The sequence below is a fragment of the Lolium perenne genome, chromosome 5 (genome assembly GCF_019359855.2).
Source record: "Lolium perenne isolate Kyuss_39 chromosome 5, Kyuss_2.0, whole genome shotgun sequence".
Classification (NCBI taxonomy): domain Eukaryota; kingdom Viridiplantae; phylum Streptophyta; class Magnoliopsida; order Poales; family Poaceae; genus Lolium; species Lolium perenne.
The window spans coordinates 166,384,849-166,391,340 of NC_067248.2; positions in this window are offsets into that span (position 1 = coordinate 166,384,849).

Consider the following 6,492-nt stretch of genomic DNA (forward strand, 5'->3'; position numbering starts at 1 on the left):
ATATCCTATAGGAATCTTGCAGTGCAAATCCTATAAGAATAAAACATTAGGTCATACCTCATGGACAATTTCTTTTGGCACAATCAAACACAACTCATCTTCCTATATGATTCAACTAGCCATTAAATCACAATCCTATGTTTTTCATATTTCTATGGTTTTCCCATCCTATGAATCAAAGGACCCTTAGGGCTTATATTTATTTTTAGAAAGGCAAACTATGTTAAGATTGACCAAGTTTTACGAAAAACCTTTAACATGCCAAATACAAAGTTGAGTCATTTCGTTTGAATCGGAGGGAGTACATTTGACGTTATGGTACTATTTGATAGCTGCTTGGCACTGTATTTTTTTCCGAACCAAACTTCCCCCTTCATGAAGCTTTTATTTTGGGATAGAGCTTCAGTGACTTGATACATCCATATATCTAGACAAAGTTGAGTCAATTCATTTGAATCGGAGGGAATACATTTGACACTACTAGGAAAAGGCTTACCGCCGGCGACCTTGAAAGGCTTACCGCCGGCACTTTCGTATTCGCCGGCGATCACCTCGCCGGTGGTAATGGCCTACCGCCGGCGCTTTCGAAAACGCCGGGGGTAACCGAGCTTACCACCGGCGCCCCCATCCAATCTACCAGGGGTAATACTTACCGCCGGCACTTTCCAATCCGCCGGCGGTAACATTAAGCAGGAGCAAAAAAAAAATGCTCGAATTACACAGAATATGCAGAATATACACAACATATACAAGAATATACACAAAAACTAGGTGTACCCATTAGACGCATTTTCAATTGTTTGAATATACACAAGAATATATACAATAATCCTGAATACAAGAATATAGACCAAGAATACTGTCACATGGAACAACCGAGACGGTCATGGCTAGTATTGCATACCAGCCACCGACCACGCCCAACGCAGGCATATATTGCAGCGGCCGGTAATCGGAGTGAACGCCGTCTACTGACGCCACCTGTGAAATGTCCTTGATCTTGAACTGTCAAGCCCAGGAGCACCTGGGGGCTGCTTCTTCTTGCTGCTCGCCTCCGCCATGTTCGTCTCCGATTCCGGCCAAACAACACTACAACATCATGAAAAAACAAGATAACTGACCTGCCATCTAAGGAGTATACTATGGCAGCATTTATGTTTAGAAGGCAATTTGAAAGAAAAAATAGTAAGGAATATCTTCCTGCTATTACTACCAACTACTGCTACTGAATTATTATCCAGGAGTAAGCTACAGAAAACACTAATGGCAAGTCTGAAGAAGAGCGGTAAATGAAATGCATGGGAGTTTCAGACTACCCATGAGACACAAAAGTGAGCTGATATATGTGTCTGGCATAATTCAGACTAAGCAGGTTTGTAAATTATAAAGTGTTCAGATCATCTCAAAGCAGATGCCAGTAGATTATGTAAGAATACAAGTTACTTTCATAAATCAGCATGCATGAGGAGATAGTATAGAACTAACAGTTTTGAGTTATCACACACCTATCAACAGAAGCACTAATAAGAGGATAGAAACAACGGCCATTGTTTCCAGCTGTACAATGCAAGCAAAGTAGTATTCATCTCAAAAAATTAAGCAAGGAAAACACTGCTAACTGTTCCACAATACAGGTTTCACTTTTATAGCTTCTATCTAGGATGCCAAAAGAAATTTGTATAGCAGCTTTGGCCCAAAAAGGAGGGAGCATAACTAAACTGACAAACATAGCACATTGTCAAGTAAAAGCAGACTTACTGATGCATCCATGCAAATCTAGCTGAACTAAACCTACTACTTACTAGGTACGAGATATTATACTGGGAGCCGGCTTGTTTCAAATAGTCAAGGAACAATTTTGGAATCACGTATATTCAGGTTACCGGTAGCAGTATATCTGAAAACCAACATGTCACAACACATTCAGACACACTACTCAACAATCGTATATTCAGGTTTCAGAATTTTTCTAAGAGCAACAAGTAACTCCATTGCTAGAATGTGTTCAATTGGAATCCACTAGTACTGGAAGCACACATCGGTATCGAGGAATCGTAAACGCAAGCAGGGGAAGCAATTGACCTACATTCATGCTGCTTATTGTCCAGCGAGAGCTCGAGCCCGGACACCGCGGAGATCACTGAAAACAGAGCAAGAAGAGGACATCAGGCGGGCTGTACCAATGCAATAACAGGAAGGCAACTAAATCTGTGGGGGAGGAGGGCGCCGACCGGAGACGGCAGGGGTGAGCACGCCGTCGCCGATGACCATGCAGGTCCCGAGGAGGGCGAGCAGGAGCAGCAGCTTCTGCAGGACCCTGTGCCGCTCCAGGGCGGCGCGCACCCTCGAGAGTCGGAGCGCCGCGCCCTCGCGCGGTTGCACGGCGAGCTCGCCGCCGCCGCCCGGGAGGAGGCCGGCACGGACGCGGCGGCAGATGAGGGAGTAGAGCGCGAAGGTGCCGCCCTTGCCGTGGTCGTCGGCGCGGACATCCAGAAGACGAGGGAGAGCACGCCGTAGATCTCGTTCCCCGCCGAATGCTCGATGTCCCCGCCGGCGAAGGCGCTCTTGAAGACGTAGAGCGGCGCCGTGGCCACGTCGCCGTACACCACCCCGAGGCTCTGGTACGCCAGTAGAATCTCCACGCTCCACGGCCGCTGCGAGCGAGCAACCGCCGCCAAGAAACCAAGAAACCGTCGTCAGTCGCCGTGGAACCGAGAACCGCACCAAAGATCGAAATCTTGCACACGGCCGGCGGCGAGGCAGGATTTCGCGGCGGCGCGGTTTGAAGGTCGATTGGAGGCGAGTTGGCGAGCGATTCGGCAGGGCTGCGGTGGTGAGGTCGGGGTGGGTCGGTAGGCGGCCAGGCTGGAGCGCCGGAGCTGGGCGAGGTCGTGGGGAAGGAGGGCGGATGCGGCGTCGATCTGGTCGAGGGGAGGAGGGCGGGCGGAGGAGATCGAGGATGGATCTAGAGTCGTGGGTGTGTGATGTGTGGGTGCGGTGAGGGTTGGATCGTGTGGCTGATAGGTGGGGAGGTGGAAGGGGTGGTACCGCCGGCGCCCTCGAAGTGTGTTGGCCAGCGTAAGGCCCGCTACCCCCAGCGTTATTGGACTGAATTCGCCGGGGGTAAGGTCAGTCTGGACAGAGGCCCCGCGGCCCAATATATCGCCGGCATTTTCAAATCAAACTCGCCGGCGGTAACGCATGTACCCCCGGCATCTTCCTTTCGACCTCGCCGGCGGTAGGTTTAGGCCACCCTGGAAGGCCTTACCGCCGGCACCTTCAAATCGAACTCGCCGGCGGTAAGGAGTGCGGCTATAAGCCTTTTCCTAGTAGTGTGACTATCTGGTACTGTTTGACAACTCGGTCTTCTTTTTTGAAACCAAACTGCCCCCTTCACGAAGCTTTTATTTTGGGATAGAGCTTCACTGAGTTGATACTTCCAAGTCTCACAGTGACTTGGTGCCTCCATCTACCATCCATCTCAGATCCAATGTATGCGATTGACTTAGAATTTAAACTAAATAATTATTATAATTGCTCAGAAATATTTGAAGAACTTCCAGTAAATCGTGCATATTTCGATTTATATTTTGGTGAAGTTTCATTCGATTTGAATCAAAGGTTTGTGAGCAAATATATATTTAGTTTAAACTAGTGCTCGTATACGTAAAAAGCTCTTTAATCACAAGCTAGTCGTCCGAGTGGGATGAAATATTCACAGATTTTAGAACAAGGCATCTACATTTTACTGGATTTTTTTCAAAATTTGCTGAATAATTTTTGTTTTTAGGTTCGAAATAAGAGATAGTTTGGAACGTTGGATCTCAAATGGATGGTAGATGGTGGCACCAAGTCACAATGAGATTTGGAGGCTTCAAGTCACTGCAGCTCTGTCCTTTTAGTTTGACAAACTGCAGAGCCGCTGGTGCATCTATGGTTGCGTACGGCCGACGCCGATTCTTAGCAAGGAAGTTCTTCCTATAAGTAGTATCATACTCCACTCCAAGGCATGTATAAAAAAAAAGAACCCATCCCGTTCTCGTGTTCCCGACCACTCTTCTCTGAAGATGGAGGAGGCCCTTTTCTTGTGCCCCCTCTGCCTGCTGCCCTTCAAACCCCCCATATCCAAGGTCGCTCCCTTCCGATTTCATTCTTAGGTTCACCTGTGAGAAATGCCAATGACAACTGATGCCACGTATGTTGTTCTGTGCAGTGATGGGTGGTCATATGGGCTGTCGGCGCTGCGTCGGCGAGCTTGCGCCGAACCCGTGCAAGAAGTGCGAGCAGCCGGCGAGGTTGCCGCCGTCGAATCGATCTGGGGTAGGATTGCCGCCGTCGAATCGATCTGGGGCAATGGTCAAGTGCGTCGGCTGCCAGAGCTTGGTCGCCTCCACGGAGTCCTACAAGCACTATATCCCGTGCCCGCATGGTCCGTGCGGCTGCACAGAGGCCATCAATAGCGGCTGCAGCTTCACCGGCCCGCCGCGGGAGCTCCTGGTACACCTCCAAGCATCCCACTCCATCCCAGTGTTCAAGTTCTAGTATGGCATACCCGCCTGGTGCATAGTTCGTGTTCCGGTACAACCGCAGGGACACCTGTTCATCGGCAGTGGGGAAGAAGACGGTAGCGTGTTCGCCATCACCGTTGGCGCGCTCGGCCCGACCACCATTGTGTCCTGTGTGTGCATCAGGTCGGCCGCGTGCTTGTTTCCGATGTACAAGGCGCAGCTGCTGGTGATTGGTCCGCCGGTGCCGGCGCCGGCTGGGACCAGTGACCTCTCGACGGACACCTTGATGGCGGTAATCGAGCCGACGAGCTCCCCGATGCCTAGCTCGATCATGTTGCAGCAGCTCACTTCTTTCCTGGCGGTGCCGCCCCGTTACGCGAAGCAGAATGGAGGGCAGCGTGTGTTGCCTATTGAAACGTCCAAAACGTATCTACTTTCCCGAACACTTTTGCTATTGTTTTGCCTCTAATTTGTGTATTTTGGATACAACTAACACGGACTGTTTTCAGCAGAATTGCCCTGGTGTCTCGTTTTTGTGCAGAAACTCAACTTTCAGGAAAATCCCCGGAATTAATGTCAAAGGGCCTATTTTCCCAGAAGATTCACGGAGCCAGAAGGGCAGGCTAGGGGGGAGGCCCACGGCCTCCACACCATAGGCCAGCGCGGCCTAGGAGGGGGCGCGCCGCCCTATGGTGAGGCCGCCTCGGCCAGCCTCTGACGCCCCCCTCTAGACTATCTAAGTGTTTCGATCTGAAAACGCGAGACGGGAAGACGAAATCGCCAGAAGCCATCCAGAACACCGCCGCCATCGCGAAACTCCATCTCGGGACCAGAAACTCCGTTCCGGCACTCCGTCGGGACGGGGAATTGGAGGAGATCATCGCCATCATCACCACCGACGCCTCTCCATCGACCAGCCATGTTTCCCCCATCCATGTGTGAGTAATTCCCCCGCTGTAGGCTGAAGGGGATGGTAGGGATTGGATGAGATTGGTCATGTAATAGCATAAGATTGTTAGGGCATAGTGCCTAGTGTCCGTAATTGGTACTTTGATGATATTGTTGCAACTTGTTATGCTTAATGCTTTTCACTAGGGCCCGAGTGCCATGATCTCAGATCTGAACATGTTATTGTTTCATGATGATATTCATTGTTTTATGATATTACCTGCAAGTTATATACACATGTCGCTGTCCGGAACCCGAGGCCCCAAAGTGACAGAAATTGGGACAACCAGAGGGGAAGGCGGTGATGTGAGGATCACATGTGTTCATGGAGTGTTAATGCTTTGCTTCGGTGATCTATTAAAAGGAGTACCTTAATTTCCAGTAGATTCCCTAGAGGCCCGGCTGCCACCGGCTGGTAGGACAAAAGATGTTGTGCAAGTTTCTCATTGCGAGCATGTACGACTAAATATGGAACACATGCCTATGGATTGTTTAGTACTTGGATACTGTTTTATTACTATCTTCAAATGCCCTACCTTGATTGTTACATGAGTTTCTCTCATCCATGCAACGCCCGTTCATCCATCCATGTGCCTACAGTATTTTAATCCTGTTGTTTACTATAATCACTACTGTTGTCTTTGTTACACTGCTGCTGATATTTCACTACTGCTACTGCTATAAAATCGTTATTACCTCTTGATAAACTCTTGCGAGCAAGTCTGTTTCCAGGTGCAGCTGAATTGACAACTCCGCTGTTAAGGCTTTCAAGTATTCTTTGGCTCCCCTTGTGTCGAATCAATAAATTGGGTTTTACTTCCCGCGAAGACTGTTGCGATCCCCTATACTTGTGGGTCATCAAGACTATTTTCTGGCGCCGTTGCCAGGGAGCATAGCTTTATCTGGAAGTTCACTTGGATTTATATTGTTCGCTGCAAATTCTCCATCATGGGTAAATCTCGCGATCCTAAAGTCGCCATATTACCTTCCACTACAAGAAAAGGTACAACTCTTAGTACCTCTGCTTCTCTTGATT